Source organism: Leucopleurus acutus, assembly GCF_964270905.1.
Source record: "Leucopleurus acutus genome assembly, chromosome: 10".
Taxonomy (NCBI): Eukaryota; Metazoa; Chordata; class Mammalia; order Artiodactyla; family Delphinidae; genus Leucopleurus; species Leucopleurus acutus.
The window spans coordinates 94880072-94897833 of NC_139153.1; positions in this window are offsets into that span (position 1 = coordinate 94880072).

A 17762-nucleotide genomic window follows, 5' to 3' on the forward strand; every position below is an offset into this window, starting at 1 on the left:
GAAGCCCATGCTCTTCATGTCTATGCAATGCAGGCACCGTGAGCCAGCAAGGCAGACCAGGCACCAATGAATAACTTCCATCTTTTAGTACCTAGGAGCTAACTTAATAATCTCCGATAGGTCTGTTCACTTTCTCAGGACACATGGACGCAAGCTCAAAAGGAGAAAGTTCATAAATGACACCCACACATCAGCTACAATTAATAGCAAAATTTTTTTTTAATTCATAGGTTGAGAGTGGGGATATATTTTGTATTTTCTATAGTCCTGTTCACATTTCAGTGATTATGAGATAATTAGAAGCTCTGCTAAAGTGCAACTTTCCAACCCCTCTCCTCCCCAAAATACATTTACTTCAGTTTGAAAAAGAGATAAATCTATTAGACTTACCTGATTTTGCAGCCTCTAGCTCTTGGGACACTATGTTTTTTAAAGTGCTTGTTATTATCATTAATATTTGAATATCTGCAAGCAAACTGCTAATTCAAGCTTATAGAGAAGTGGGTTTTAGGTGTTCTCCTTTTATTTCTTAGACCTAAAGTTGCACATAAGAAATTCTAGCTCATATTTACATTGGCAAGAGTTCAAACATGATCTTCAAATGGTTTATATCCATTTTGACAAAGACTTGAGAAGACAGAACTATACCTTTTTTTTTTAAGACTTCAACAAGACGGTTAACGTATAAAGGAACTATTATAAGCCCTCATCTAATAGAAGAAGTCTCTGCCGTGGAGATGCTCACGTCTCGATGATTACAGATGTCTCAAGTTCTACCACATAAGTAATTCTGATCTGTTTACCAGCACAGAGGATGGCATCTTCTGTGCTCTTCTCTAGAATCATTTAGTAAGTTACAGAGACAACCACTTGACAACACGAAGGCGTGACTATGGGAATCTAAAACTCTTCTATAATATTCTTGAGTTTTTCTAAGACTGATCCCCTGTACTGGAATCAGGCATCTGATAAAATTCTTTTATTCAGTCAAGAAATATTTATTGAACACCTACTATGTTCTGGGCATTGAAGCTGAAAATACAGCAGGAAAAAAAACAGAGCCACTGTCTTTATGGGTTTTATACAGTAGAAGAAAGAGGAGGACAAAGAGATATATACTTTTTGTTTGTTTGCACGATGTGCTAGGTGGTAACAGTGCTGTTGAGACGAACAGGTAAGAGGGACAGAGAGTTTGAGAGACAAAAAGATTACATTTTTACAGTGTTTGGGGGAAGTCACTCTGATAACACTCAAGTACAGACCTGAAAGGAACAAGGAAGTAAGTCATACAAATATCTGGCAAAAGAAGAGTCCCAGCAAAGGGGACAGCAGTGCTAAGATCTGGAGGCCAGAGCAGGCTTGGTACGTTCAGAGAACAGCAAGCCTGGAGTGCAATGAGCCAGCAGGGGGCGGGGTGGGAGCTGGCAGGGGCCAGAGCATGTGGGGAGGCCTCAGAGGCCCCTGAACTGACTTTGCCATTCATTCTAAGTGAGAAGGGAACCTGGGGGCGGGGGGGGTGGGGGGTTGTATTTTGTTTTCTCTTGGCATCACAGTCCTTTGAGCAAGGAAATGATTGTAGCTGTTTCCAAGTTCCAAAAGATTGTTCTCGTTGTTACAAAGGAAACAGACTGTAAGGTATTAAGGGCAGAGGCTGGGAAACCAATTAGAAGGTACCTGAGGTAAAACAAGAGTCATGGTAGCAGACTGTACTTACTGGGGGTGGTGGAAGTGGTGACAAATGATCAAATCTGAAGGCAAGGTCAACAAATTCACTAATGGATTCAACTTAACACATGAAGGGAAAAGGGAGAAGTCAAGGATGACTCCAAAGTTAGGGTCAAGGCCACTGAAAGAACGAAGATGCCATTTACTAAGTTGGGAAAAGCTGTGGGAGGAGCAGGTTGGGGCAGTATTGGTACAGGGACTCAGGAGTACATCCCTGGACCTGTTGAGTTTGAGATGCCTAGTTAGCCATCCAAGTCGAAATGTCAAGTGGACACGAGCGTGAAATGAAGGGAAGAATTTTCTACTGAAGATAAGAATTTGGGATTCATCAGCAGGTAAGATGATATTAAAGCTGTGCGATAAGATGAGATACCTAGAAAACTGGGGTAGACAAAGAAAGGAAGGACTCCAAAGACTAGATCTGAAGGCCGTGCAATGCTTAGAGAAATCTGCAGAAACCGTCAAAGGACGCTCAGCTGTAAAGCCAGTGAGATGGGCAGAGAAGCAAGAAAGAAAGGTGTCCTGGAGGCCACGTGTGATGTGCTGAATGACTGTTCAGCAAATATTCACTCCCCTTCCCTTCCCAACTGTGGATGGAGTGGCATCCCTGCCCACAGATGTCAGGCCTGGCTATGTGAGTTTCTTTGGCCAACAGGAACATTAGTGGACAAGACGAAAGAAAAGGCCTTCGGTGTGCTTGTGTGGCTCGACTTCACTGTGGGACCCCAGTGATCTGCCATGACAAGAGCAGACCCTGCGTAGTCTCCTCAGCCTAAATCCCAGCACAAATACACAAGGAGCAGATGTGAACCCAATCCACAGCCTGGAGCAGGGCCACCCAACTCAGCCCAACCTAGATCAGTTGAAACGCAGCCTACCTAGGAGACCTATGAACGAAAAATTAAACGTGAGCTACTGAGTTTTAGGGTGGTTTGTAATGCAACATGACTAAAGCACCAGTGAATGCATACACCAAGTGAAAAAGTCTTTCAAGAAGAAGGCATTGATCAACTCTCAAATGCTACTGAAAGGCTGGGTAAGATGAAGATTGCGAACTGATTCCGGATTTGGCAAGGTCACTTTGAAGCACTTTCAGTGGAATGGTGGGTGTGCACATCTAACTGGGATAGATTCAAGGATGCGAGGAGAGAAAAAGCAAAGATCAACTCTTACAGGACATTTTGCTATAAAGGAGAGCAAAGAAATGGTGTTGAAGCTGAAGAAAAATGTAGGGGTTAAGGAAGTATTGTGTTTGTGGAGGTATTTAAGGTGAGCTTAAATTATTAAAGTTTATAAGGCTTCCCTGGTGGCGCAGTGGTTGGGAGTCCGCCTGCCGATGCAGGAGACGCGGGTTCATGCCCCGGTCCGGGAAGAACCCACATGCCGCGGAGCGGCTGGGCCCGTGAGCCATGGCCGCTGAGCCTGCGCGTCCGGAGCCTGTGCTCCGCAACAGGAGAGGCCACAACGAGAGGCCCGCGTACCGCAAAAAAAAAAAATTTATAATATTACAGTATATAAACTGATGGAAATTATCCAATAGTGGGGGGAAACTGATGATAGAGAAAAAGACCATTATCTGTGAGTGGGCAAGAGGGGAAGGTACACAAGGCACAAGTGGAGGGGGAGGGTTTAGAAAGGAGCCCAGCCACTTGGGGTCCCTCGGGGAGATGGTAGTAGGCGTGCGTTCAGAAGCAGGTGAGACTGAAGACGCAGTGGTAGAAGCCTGTGCAAGTCCTCTAGAAGCAAGGTCATCGGCAGAGGGCAAGGAGGCAAGAGGGGGCACATGTTTGAGGGGAGAGAAGAAGACGAGAGACGGTTGTTGAGGATGGCAGGATAGTGAGCAGACAGGGAAAAGGAGGAGGGTTGCCAGAATCAGCCGCTTGGGCTCACACACGGCTTACATTGAAGCCTTAACATTTCTCTCTACGTGGCAAACCGCGTATGATGAAACAGTGCATCTCCTTTGAAACTACTACTGCTGTAAATGAACAAATGAGGAAACTGTCTGAGAAACCAGTTGTAAAAGTAGAAAAGAGTTGAAATTGGGCTTTAATGAAATGACGCTAAAATGCCTTTCAAGCCAATCGGATGCCGTTAAAATTACTGTGAGCTGGAGAAATGAAGAACCCAACTGAGCAGAAGAAGATATCTGAAACAGCAGCGGGGCTGAGCCTGGGGCGGACAGAAAAATTAGGTGAGAAGCAAATCTGAATCCAGTTTGGGGCTGCACTCGTCAATATGGTAGCCACAAACCACATCTGGCTACTGAGCATGTGAAATACGGCTAGTGCAACTATGGAAAAGAAATTTTAATTTTATTTAATTTTAATTAATTTAAATTTAGAAATTGAAGCAATGTCCAATATTTTTCCATCAACGACAACTTTACCATTTGCGCAGGACTACACTTCATTGTAACTGGTGGAAATTTCGCATCTAAATTGAGAAATTGTGTAAGTGTAAAATACATGCTAGACTTCATGAAACAATTAAAAAGCATGTCAAAAATCTTGTTAGTAATTTTTATATTGTTACATGTTGAAATTACAATGATATTTTGCACATGTTGGGTTAAGTAAAATCTCTTATTAAAATCACTTTTTACTTTTTTAATATGGCTACCTGAAACTTAAAATGACATATTGGACAGCACTGGTCTAAGGATTAAAACACCAGTACTATGTGAAGAGCACAATTTGGAGTCACCTGTTGTCATGGTGACTACAAAAGAGGGTGAAGCCTGTCATTCAAGGTCACAGGAAGAATTATCCAGGATGTATGTAGCCCAAGTGCAGCATCTAAGCCTTAAATCTATGATCAATAAGGAGCCATGTTTTAATGAAAAACAGTCAAGCAGTAACTCGAAATCAATGTGGAATGGTACGATAACGAAAGTTCACCTAAGATGGTACCTCCAGCTTACCCGAGATAATAAACTTCTTTCCAATGGGTAAGTGCCTTTCCAATCTAGAGAAGGTTTAGAGTGTATAGACATGATGAAGAAAATCAGACTCACGTTAATACTTTTTTTTTTTTTTTAATTTATTTTATTTATTTATTTGACTGCATTGGGTCTTTGTTTCTGTGCGAGGGCTTTCTCTAGTTGCGGCGAGCGGGGGCCACTCTTCATCGCGGTGCACAGGCCTCTCACTGTCGCGGCCTCTCCTGTTGCAGAGCACAGGCTCCAGTTGCGAAGGCTCAGTAGTTGTGGCTCACGGGCCCAGTTGCTCCGCGGCATGTGGGATCTTCCCAGACCAGGGCTCGAACCCGTGTCCCCTGCATTGGCAGGCAGACTCTCAACCACTGCGCCACCAGGGAAGCCCACGTTAATACTTTTTAGAAAAGTTTAGAAATATGTTTTATATTAATTGGAACAGTTTGTGCATAATTATTATGTTTTTAATGTTTAAAAGAATCTGACATAAACTGACAGATTAGCCCCATGATTCTCGTTTAAAATGTGTGCTATATTTAGGCATATGATTTATTTAGGATTTGGCTATATCTATAAAATATTAATTTTGTAAGTGATGGAACAGTCAAAGGAACTTGAGCTACGTATTTGGAAAGGTTTCACTCATGTGAGTCGTACATTTGCCCACTAAGCATCTGATTTGTTTAAAAAGAAAATCAACTATATGAAATTTATATACACAATTGAAAATGTTTAAGGGTTGAAATTTAACTAAGTTTATCAATGAGACTGACAGTTTAAGGCGCTCAATCTGTTCGATTTGAACTAAAGTTTCATCGAAGAAAAAGTGAAGGTGATGGCTCACATTTACCAGTTCTATAAGCAGAATAAGAAGATAAGTAAGTTGGAACTTAGAGGCCTAAAGGAAACTCGATTTTTATTTTTACCTGTAAAAACATCAAATATCAGTTGTTCTTTCTGTAGACAGAACGTACTCTTAATTGCTAATAATTAAGCCTTTACACATATTTATTCGCTTAATCCTCACAACCCAATGAAGTAAGTAAATATTCTCCCCATTTCACAGTCAAGAAATGATGACACAGCACGATGAAGGAGCTGCCCCAAGGTCATGCCGCTAGATGGTAGGACATTCAAATACAGGCCGCCTGGCTTCAAAATGCATGCTCTTAACCACTGTGCTTTACTGACTCTCAGATTGCCCTTGAACCTGAAAAAAAGGCTCACATCGACAAAAATAACTAATTGTTCAAAAAAGTGAGCTTTTACATGCTGTTAAGATTTTAACTAAAAGTCTCTCATTCCTCTTTTTTCCCAGTAGCTACCAAGAAAGGTCTGCAGTAGGAATTCCAGGAAAAAACCATGATGTACAAAAGGGAGTGACCCAAATGAGAACAGTTTTCAAGGCTTCTGACTTCATTCTGATCCCCATACTCCAGGCCTCCGGATTCCTGAGACAAGGAACTCTCCCGCAGTGACAGAGAACATATTGCTCTGACCCTCAGAGAAGTCCAGCCTGAGGGATGTGACATTTATTGAGTTACTTTTCATTGCATTTCTTTTCATCCTATAACATCTCATATGGCCCTTTTGGGGGTTAATTCTGAATCCAGGGCACAGTACAAAATAAAACAAATTCAGGAGAGAGAAGATAATTCCTTTTCATTTTGTTTTTAATTCTAAAAATAGGTTTCAGGGGAAATGTTCTCCCCCTCCTTCTACACCAAAACCCCACCTAGAGTCTGCATCAATGAACATAAACAAGGACATATGGTTTTGGTTACCTCCTGAGAACCATCTCCCCTCTCGAAATTGACCACACCCACCATCCTGAATCTGCCCCACCAGGCAGTCCTCAACTGCACTCTTTCCAAAACATACATAGTCAAAAAGCATCTTCACTGCAGCAGGAAGGCCTTCTTTGTTGGCTGGTAATTAACAAAGCAATCATAGTCAACTTCAGATTGTGATTTATCACGCAAATCATGTTTTTAAATGTACCAACTCTGTGCGATCTTGGATAAGCTATTTATTAGCATTTTACACATGAGGAAACAAGAGTTATTGTGAAGTTCAAAAAGATATTTTGTGTAGCATACTTAATAGACTAATGATAGCTATTACAATATTTATTATTAAAAGAACCTACAGAACTATATTTCATTACTTGTTTTTATGGACACCTGTCTCTTATTTAATCTTACTTTTCATACAGCTTAAATAAGAAAAGCCCCCTGAAATTAAAACACTTAATCACTCTTCTATGGAGACAGTGAGAACATGAGCTTATAAGGGGGAGAGAGGTTAGAAGGTAAAATACTAAAAGCATTATAAAGACAAACGTAAATGATTTTTAAAGATCCATTTTTTGCTCTCTTTGACTAGAATAATCAAAAGTTTATGCATAACTGCTGGTATAAAATTAAGCTAGCTAGTGTTTTTTATGCTTTTTACATATAACCTTTTAAGAAAAGACCTTCAGGAACCCAAATAATTTGAAAATGAAATTGTGGTATTTGATTTCTAATGTTGTACTTCAAATAACTAAAACCTCAAAGTAATTTTATAGTGCCCTAATGATACATTTTGAAACTTGGATAACTGAAGTAATACTACTCTAAGAAATTTGAGTCACTTTCCTAAGACCCTAAAATTGACATTTTTAAGGCCCTCAATACTGACTTTGGAACTAGATTTAAAAATAATAATTTAATATCACAGAAAAAATCTTTTACGTATTCAAATAAGAAAAGCACATTTGTACCTATCGTATCTTTGGAAATGAGTACGTTCTTGTTCTTAAGAAGTTTACAGTCTAGCACAAAAAACAGATACATGTATTTTCCAACAACATGCTAAATTGTTAAAAAAAAAAAAAATGGTATACACAGAGTTCTCTTGGAAGAGAATGAGTGAGAAGGGAGTATCACCTGGTCCTCAGGACAGGTTAGAGCTACTGAGAAAAGAACAGGTGAGCTTATAGCACAGGGAATTATAACTTATATTGGAGTATAATCTGCAAAAATACGGAATCACTATGCTGTCTTCCTGAAACTAATATAATATTTTAAATCAACTGTACTTCAATGTTTTTAAAAGGTGAGCCTAGACTGATGATAGTCTACATAAGGCAATAAAAAATAGACACATATAAAAGATATATTTACATGTATATAGCAAGGCTAACACCATAGGGAATATATATTCTTTCAATATATGAATACAAACAAGAAGTGAAAGAACAACTACCTTCAAAAGTACCTTTTGTGTAAATTAGCTTATTCTAGTTCTTTAAAGTATAGGACACACTGGCATATGTCACAATACACTATGAAGAAATAATTCTCATTTTATGACTTTAGGTTTCGTTTCTTTTCATTAAAATAAGAAAAAAGCCCAAGTGCCTTTATTTCAGTGAATTAAAAAGCAAAGCTTGCTGCATTCCTTGACATAAAGAAGCCAGGAATCTGGTACATTTTGTGTATCTGTAGGTTAATACAACAGAGAAAGATCACATCAGTTTCCTCCTTCTGAAAATGGGGAATCACAGTAGTACCTACTTCGTAGAGTTCTTAAGAGGATTAAATAAATTAATATTTGTAAAGTGTTTAGAACACAGCTTCTATTAGGAAGCGCTAGCAAGGGATTGATTGATGGAAAAAAGATGGAACTGCAATCATACTAACCAGGGTCAGAGGAAACAATATGAAACAAGACGAAATGCCAGATAAGACCACACAGAAACTTTTCATTAGAGGTTTACCATTCAAGAGTCTGAGTAAGCATCTATTCTTCAATACAACTATGCCTGACACGACACGTAGTGATAAAATTGTGTAAAATGCCATGTCTCCCTTGAACGACTTTGGTTATCATAGAGGGAAGACAGTTCATAATGGACTGATACTCAGAGCAACCATTTCTCGTTTGAACACACCAAATATGTGGGACAAACACATAGTTTTATTTTATAGCTCCATTACTGTCTTGATTATCTAACTGTTCTCCCTGACCAATTAGATTATATAATATATCTGCGTCGAAAATCTTTATTCTTATGCCCTAATTTGTGGTTCATAATATTCAAAGTGCACTTGCACCACAATTCAGGGGAGTCACTTTTTACTCAGTCGGGAGAAAAGGCGGGGCTAAGTGAGGAGAACCGCATCTCTGTTGCAGAGTCTCTGGAAACCATGTAAACAGCCCGTGGGGAGTTGCTTCAGGAACTTGAACCATAAGGTGCTGAAGAGATGGTCAGTGCCATCCATCTTTTTCCTCCCCTCCCCTTCACTCCAAGCCAGGCGGGGTCTCAGTGTGTATTAATCTCCCTTTCTAACACTTTTTAACTCACTGAAGCCTCCACTTTGAGGTTCTTTGGCTTTCATTTCAACTGATTATGAGGTAAAGAAGCAGAGATCTAGATCCAGGCAGTTAGGGAAATGAGCACTTGGTCACCTAACAGGATCCCAAATTTTCCTATCCACTACACAACCTCTGTACATGTCTGAAATGTGAAATTAAGGATTATAACACGTGTTGTGGGGTTTTTTTAATTACACACCATTATAAACTAAGTTTCTAATATTTTTCTGATTGAATAAGAAATTAACCAAATCATATTTTCTAAAAGCCCTGGGGATATAAAATTACTTAAATAGCATTAAGAATTAACTGGTAACTTTTCCCCATAAGAAAAGGAAGGCTGAAAACTAGGCCAATGGAGAATATTTGGGTATTGTATGTAATGAGTTACACATACAATAAAAGAATAATCATAATAGTTGGAAAACAAGTAAGTCCTCAACCATAAGAGCTCAGGTGACTTTATCAAGTGATACGGAATAAAGAGAAGGAAACACTTGATAAACATTTGCTGACTGATGTCCAAAACTATATAATTGCTACAAAGAACTGGCACATATGGAAATCAATCACTGACCTCGAACTATGTTTATAACACTCCAATTCTGTGCTAGACTGTATAAATATGTGTTTCCCATTTTGTAAAGTGGTTTATAAAATGGCTTAAGAGAGCTTATCCTCATTTTAACTGAGGGCACAAAAAAAATGAAGTATGGGCCCACAAATGTTTTTCAGCCTCCGTCAATCTCTGCTAATAATTCACGGCACAAAACACCCCTTCATATCACCACCAGCATGGGTTTCCCATGCCTTTTCTCAGCACAGTGGTTATAATCAATACCCACCACGCACAGCAGGTCAGTTGACAATACCTTACATTTATAGCATTTTTTCCTCGAGGTCACGGGGCTAACATTATTCTCCCCAGCCACAAATCCAAACCTAAGTGTTTTGGTAATGAAGAAATCATTTTTAAAAGAAACTATCACTTTTTCAGAAATGTGCTTTTACAAATGCTACAACACATTGTACAACATGCTAAATTACCAAGCAGTCATCACGTTACCACAGTGCTAGAAATTGCTAGAGAACACTGACCCAGAAACAGCCAACAAAGGCTTCTGTGGCCTAATACTGTCCATGCAGGTTCATACGGTTACAAACAAATGACTTTCAATGGCACAAGTACAAGGTTAATCCTACTTAAACAAGAACATGCCTTGGCTCTTTTTATCTCTTTGGACCTGCTTGGTAAGTCAAGTTACATACTTCTTCAGGTAGAACAATGGCTGTGGTTTTAATTATCAGACCAAATTTTACAACGTAAACCAAAAATTAGGACCAGGTTTTTTTTTTTAATCATTAAATTAAGACTTTATAAAACTATGACTTTCCAAAATTATAAAATAATTTTACAAAATTAAGACTTTTCTAATTTTAAGACTCTGAAGCCTAGAATCGCAGAAGACTCCTATTACTGTGAATCAGCGAGAGTGACACCTGGTATTCTACACCTGAGGATGCTGTGTGCTGTTCCCTACTTCCGCCAGGTGGCCAGTCTCAACCATGGACGTACACCACACTCCCATTGGCATTTCCTAAGAAGGTACTGTGGATATCACAGCACTTTTTGCTTTCGTTATTTGGTTATGCACCTACCTCATGATGCTAGTAACATATATAAGCATGCCAAATTGTTGTTTTTCACTTCACTGACAAAAGCTTCATTTCCTGCTTCAGAGCCTGTGTAAATAAACCACTAGAACAAGCGGTGCTTGCAATACATGCCTGTTTATTGCTGATGTTCACTGACGTTAGTTTTTTGGCAGAAAGCGATACAGCTTTAAAGATGCCAAACTGTCTTGAATCCTGTGCCTTGTGTGAGCTAGCAGCAAAGGCAAAACATGAGTCCTTATTGTGCTGAACTAACATTGGCTATCTCCTTTCTTCAGAACACAAACTAAGGGCCACAGGCTAGAACTCATAGTGAGGGGCCCATGTGGCTGAAAAGCAGGTCCAGAATACTTTCACTTGAATGTTGGATTTGCTAACAGAGATGTGAATAAAGCTGTACTCTTGGTGCCTCAGAAAGAACACAAAAATGATTATTTTTGTTACAAAACATGAAACTATATTCTGTCTATATAACGGGACCAGGATTCAATATCCTGGTTACCTTTCATGCTTAAATGAGAAAATACTTATTTTTCTCTCCTGGTTATCTTCTGAAAACAGATAGACTTCATTTTAATCAATGTCCCATTTCATTACCATCATCAATGAGTATTTAGCAGAATATCTGTGAATCACTCTACAGGTAAAATTCAGTTGAACAACAAACCCAATTGTGAAATAATCTGCAAATTGTTGCTGCAACTCAATTCTTTAGTTTCCAATACAATCTTCTAATGAAGTGACATGACTTAAAATTACTAGCAAAGGGCTTCCCTGGTGGCGCAGTGATTAAGAATCCACCTGCCAATGCAGGGGACACGGGTTCGATCCCTGGTCCGGGATGATCCCACATGCCGTGGAGCAACTAAACCCGTGCGCCACAACTACTGAGCCTGCGCTCTAGAGCCCCCGAGCCACAACTACTGAGCTCGCGTGCCACACTGCTGAAGCCCGCGTGCCTAGAGCCCGTGCTACACAACAAGAGAAGCCACTGCAGTGAGAAGCCCTTGCACCACAACGAAGAGTAGCCCTCGCTTGCTGTAAGTAGAGAAAGCCCGCTCGCAGCAACGAAGACCCAACGCAGCCAAAAATAATAAATAAATTTAAAAAATTTTTTAATTACTAGCAAATATGAACAGACTTAGAAACCTAGTAATCAGCTAGCTAACAGGTGTTGAAATCCCAAAAGAGGGAAGAGGAATATCACTTTATGTCTAACACCTCAAGTAGCTTTAACATCCGTAATTCTAATCAACTTAACTGCAATTCAAAATGATCACTGCCAATGATTTCTTCTCGTTAACTACCTTTTAGCAAAAATATAATTTCTTGCTTTCCATATAATGTTCTCTAACTGACCTCTTCCAATTTATAAATTATTTTACTAAGTTGGGTACACAGTTTAATAAGTTGAATTATCTTCCAGTTATCGATGTGACATTTCTCCTCAATTTAAAAAATATTAACAAATACATTATTTCCTTCTGAACTGATCAGCTATATTTCTAAAAATGAAAAGTGTTTTCCGTCTTTCACATGAGTACACCTAAGATGATCTAAGTAGCTACAAAACAGTCTTCACAATCCTATTTTTAATCCATTCTTTGTGTCTGCAACAAACTAAATATCACGAAATGATGGCGAGGCTTGGGGCCGTTGAGAAAAGAGGAGGTTACCCATAACTTGAGCAATTCCCCATCCAGTACCCGAATGCCCTTAGCAACGCCATCGAAACCCTCTGCATCACACTCATAAACAGATGCAAACACCGCCCAGATACCTGCCCTCAGAGGTGCTTTGGTTTGCACCTGGTTCACACATAGAAACGCAAGGCATTTTCCAGTTCCTTAAAGCACGAACACAATACCTTCCAGAAACAGCAGCAATGACATCGATACCAAGTATCTAATCTACAAAGTATTGATCCTATTAACGCTGGTATTGCTGAATGGGAAAACCGGGCTACCTTTCCCATTTAGTTACACCTTCCAAAGATAAAGGCGGTTATGTTCAAAATCCAAACGAACTTCAGAAGCACCTCAAAATGCTCCCGTCCCAGGCATGGAAGCCTGGGCTCACTTTTCAGAGACTGTTTTAAAAAAAAATCTCGTTTGTTCCCTTGGAGACCTTAGCATCATCCCGTCCTCAAAGAGAATCAACTAGGAAACATGAAAGTCCAGAGGTAAATATTTTCATATCTTTTTTTTTCTTTCTATAAGCCTCGATAACACGCCGAGAGGGAGAGGGAGAGAGAGAAAGGATAACGCAGGCAGGTACCACCCCCGCCTCTCCGCACAGCCTCACCCGTGCGCCGGGCCGTCTCCGGGCAGCTCCACGCCCCGTACGCCGTCGAGCCGGGACTGGCAGGGCCGTCGCGCCGGGAGGAGGCTCGGGCCCTGCGCCGACCGCGAAGTTTGCCGCCCGCCGCCGCCGCCGTGCCCCGGGCGCCTCCGAGGTTGCGGGGCGGCCGGGGAGACCGTCACCGGTGGGGACGCGCCCCTCGGGGACTCCGGTGCAGCCGGGCCCCGGCGCCCGCTCCCCGCAGCGGGTGGACGGACCCCCACCCCCGGCGCCCGGCCGGAGCCCTCCGCGCGGCGGGCGCGCTCGCCTTACCTGGCCCGCGGCGGCGGCGGCGGCCGCGGCGCTGGCGGTGGCGGCGGCGGCAGCGGCGGCGGCGGCGGGAACGGGGCCGGGAGCCGCTCCGGCGGCGGCGGCGGCGGCGGCGGCGCCTGGGAGGGGAGGGCGGCGCCGGCGGAGGAGGAGCTCGGGCGAGGAGCTGGCGGGCAGGCGAGCGGCTTTGTTTCCACTGCGCGGAGCCACCGACCCTGCGTCACCATGGCAACCGCCGGGGCCCCCAGGCCCAGTGGGGACCCCCCGGCGCGCGGGGTCAGGGACCCGCCGGGCCGCCGCCGGAACCCCTGCCCTCCTCCTCAGCAGTCTGGCTGCTCCGAGGGGACAAGGACCCCTAAGGAGCCGCCACCACCACAAACACACCCCTCTCTCCGGCTCCGTTGCCAAAGCGTCGGTCTCGCCCTAGCAAGAGGGGAAGGGGGGCCAGAGCCAATTCCTCTTTGCCTCGTAGTGGGCACCCCCTTTGGCTTCCCACACTGGACATTCCAAAGCCCCCTCCACACCTTTCTCCTTTGGAGCTGTACCCTCAAAATGGAAATTCACTGAAGAGAGAAGAAAGCAGTGCAAACTGATGAAGCGTGCAGCAACTGGTCCTGGTGCTCCTGCGGCCGCTGCCGCCGCAACCTCGGAGCTGCCAAGACGCACGTGCCGCCGCCGCCTCCTCCCTCTCTTACCAAGCTTCGCCTCAGCGGGTCTGGGCTCACTCCACCCGAGTCGGGTGGAGGGCCCCAGTAGGAAAGAGGGGGAAGGGGGCTTCAGTTTTTATCATAAACACAGGATACGCTTGTAACCTTACACGCTAAAACTCAACTTTGAGGCTGCATTGTGAATCTCTGCTGCTTCCACTGCTCAGCTACTGGCGGTGACTGCTAAGCGCCTACCTTGAGCGCTGGCTTTCTCTGTGCCAAGCCCGGACCGTGCACTGCAGGCCACCGTGCTCCGTAGAAGATAAGGGTGAGGCCAACCATGGCACATGCTAAGCATCCTCTCCTAAGGAAATTCTTGGTGAAGGAGGGAAAAGTACTAGCACACTCACAGTAATGCTTCCTCCAAAGGACAGAGCTGGAGGACAGCTACCACGGGGTGAGTCATCACCCCATACTATGTTTTCTTCAAACATCAGTTACTGAACCCAAAACGTACAACGTCTTCGTTTAGACCCCAGGGAGCATGGCCTTTATTTTCTGGCACTTGTGAATCACCAAAGGAATGTCAATTACTTATAACAAAACCCCAGGGTCGCTGATGTTTTCTGGGCTTGCTACCTATCTGAGAAGCCATAAAGCAGAACAATGTTATTACCAATTGAAGCTACACATATTAATTAATGAAAATGGAAGATTCATTTTATGGTGGAGAATAGAAACAGCTTGTTCCTCAGAACGGTTTGCCATTTTCCTGTACCGGGAACATTGGTACTTCCAGATGAAGTCAAGCGACGAGGTCTTTCCCACAGGCTGAAAAGCAGTTTGATAGTATTTGTCAAAGTGTTCAGTGTACATCCCTTTCACCCAGCTATCTCGATTCTCAGAAATTTGTCATACAGAAATACACAAGTGTATAATGATAGATGTACAATGGTGTGCATTGCAGCAATTATGTAATAGCAAGAATTTGAAACAACTTGTATGTCCATCAGTAGTGATGTGCTTAAATACATTTGGCACACTTATACCGTGTAACACTATGCAGCCAAAGTATTGTAATTTTTCAATGAAGAATCAAAAGACCCTTAATAAGTGTTTGTTGACCTATGCATTGCTGCCTGCTTGAGAACTAAATACAGAACAGGGAATAGCTTTTGAGTTGGCCACCCCTAACCCCGGATGCTGAAGGCTTGGGAAAGCTCACGTTGGGCCCACACGTAGTGAATTCCTTCGTGACCTGGTTCTCCCTTATTCTGTGAGGTATTCTTGTAGACATTCGCTTTTCTCAAGGAGATTTAGTTTTATCTTAAGGTCTACCCCATTCTAGCTCTCAGACAAAATTACAAGATTGTAAGGAAACCATCCATTTAAAATTTGTCACCTTACCTGCCAGGACATATCATTTGAACAAGTTAAGTGGCAGCCATTAATCCAATGAGTTAAGTTGGAAATGAAGGTGGTACAGCTGAGAAAATTATTGTATGGATGCATGACTCGCCTTTCTTACTCTCACCATTTTTGAAATATGTAAAATAATGAATTTTACTAGTGTTTATGCTAAAAATCATCAAGAAACCCAAAGTTAACTTTTGGTTAAAACAAAATATAATTACCTCATTAATGCTTTCCAATTCATACATGTGCCATAATATAGCAATTTATGTTCAATGTTTTCAACCTATTGAAAATGTTAAACTTATAGAAAAATGTTGTAGACAAATAGTAGCTCATTTGCTTATAGTTTAGAAAGATTTTACCACAGACACCAAAGTTAGATTACCTGGGCCTGAATCCCAGCTCTACTGTTTATTAGCTACATGACCCAGGCAAGCAGTTTAATACATCTGGTCCTCAGTTTCCACATCTGCTAAATGGGCATCGTAATGGTACTTACCTCGTTGAGTTGTTCTGAGAATGAGATAAATGAATGTATGAAAAATGTATGAAAAATTCTAATTATGATGCCTGATCATATACAATGCTGAATAAATTTTAACTATTATTTTTATTATACTTTGTCAAATCTGTCACTTATTCTCTTAACTTTCAATTCTGGTTAGTCTTTATTTGTCTGGTTAGTCATAACAAATCTTTTCATCTTCCTTTAAATAAACTGATTGGCACTGTGGCTGAGCCATCCAATTTTAATTCTCCTCACCTCTGAACTGGTTATAAAATTATTATCAAAATCAAAGAGAGATTTTGATCCATTTTAAAATAGCAAAATAAAAAAAAAATAGCAAAATAAATGAAAATTTTCCATTACATCAGCATTCATAATAATTTCATTTTGATAAAAGATAAGATTTCCAGGCTTAACAAAATGCAACAAATACCTTCAAGATAATATACATTCTATATATTATCATCAAATCTCTAATATGTAAAATAAACAAGATATCTCGACTGAAGCATTTATATAAAAATTTTCCTGTTCTATAATTTGGAATTTGACTCTACCCGAGTCCTTATTTCTTTTTCAATTATAAATCATAATAATAGCTAATCTTTATTACACACAGTTATTTAGTAGCCAAATTCCTAGACTCTTAAGCACTACACACTAAGAAATTTCCTTAAATTATTTGAGAGCTTGAGCTCAAATATGTTTTATCCCATTAAGCTATGAGTTTAGGAATAAACAGAGAAAAAAAAACAAACTTCAGTCTTCTCCAGTTACAACCTCATTAAGTATATCTCCTTTGACCCCTGCCTCCTAGTCATGTTCTGACATTGTTTAATGAGGTAATATCGACACATTTGAAACACATGTAAAAAAATACTTCTGTTGTCTATTTTTAAATTAATTTTCTTCATGGATAGTTTCAAAATTATTGGAAAAGCCCAGTTCCAGCCATTTAGAAGTCTTGGGGAAAAATAAAACCAACAACAACAAAAAACCAAACATCCTGCAGAGGCTACAGAAGCTAAAAATTCAGAAGTCACAAATTCCTCTCCTCCCAATACCACCCCCGTCAACCAGGACACTAGGTAAATCTGTTCTAAAAGGCAAATATTGACTATCGTATCCTCGCAAGTAGAGAAAAACACACTCCTTTACACACTGCCCGTAAGTGGTATGGACATCCTTGCTTGAAGAAGGTATTTGGGTCCCTTGGACTAAAAAACCTGCGGCCATACAGGACAGTTTAAATCATATGTGTTTCAAAGGCTCCAAGAGATGCCCAATTAACATTCTCAATTCCTTCATCAGAGTGAATCTCTTAGAGAGACAAAGATCCAACCAAATGACAAGAATGTCACCTAACTTGAAATGATCACTTTGTGTAATGTGTTGGTTGACAAAAGACCATGGATTCCCAAATGGCTCTAGCTAGCTTTCTTACCAAGGCCAAACAGATCCATTATTGTTGATAGGGCTGAAGGAGGACTAACTTTTCACTGCAATCCATTCCACAAAGATAAGATGAATTTTGAAATTACCTTGCTCTTTATCCAGGTATTGCAAAAATTATTGTCAATAATTGGAAGTGGCGATGTATTTAACCACTGAGCTATCTGACGTATCAACATCAGTGTGAGAAATTTGCTGCTAATTAGAGTAGTGTATCCTGTAAGAATCCTGGAGAATACAGGCAAAAGTAGATAGGATTGAGAAGCACTGTCCTACTGAACATTTCTTAGCCCCTGGTGTTTATTGTGCAGCCCAATTAAAAATATATACATATTATTTGCCAGTGGGAAAAATGGCAGGGAAACAGAGAGTTAAACAAGCAAATACATCACAGTTCCTTGCCAAGAGGTCTCTATGGAGAGATCCGACATGA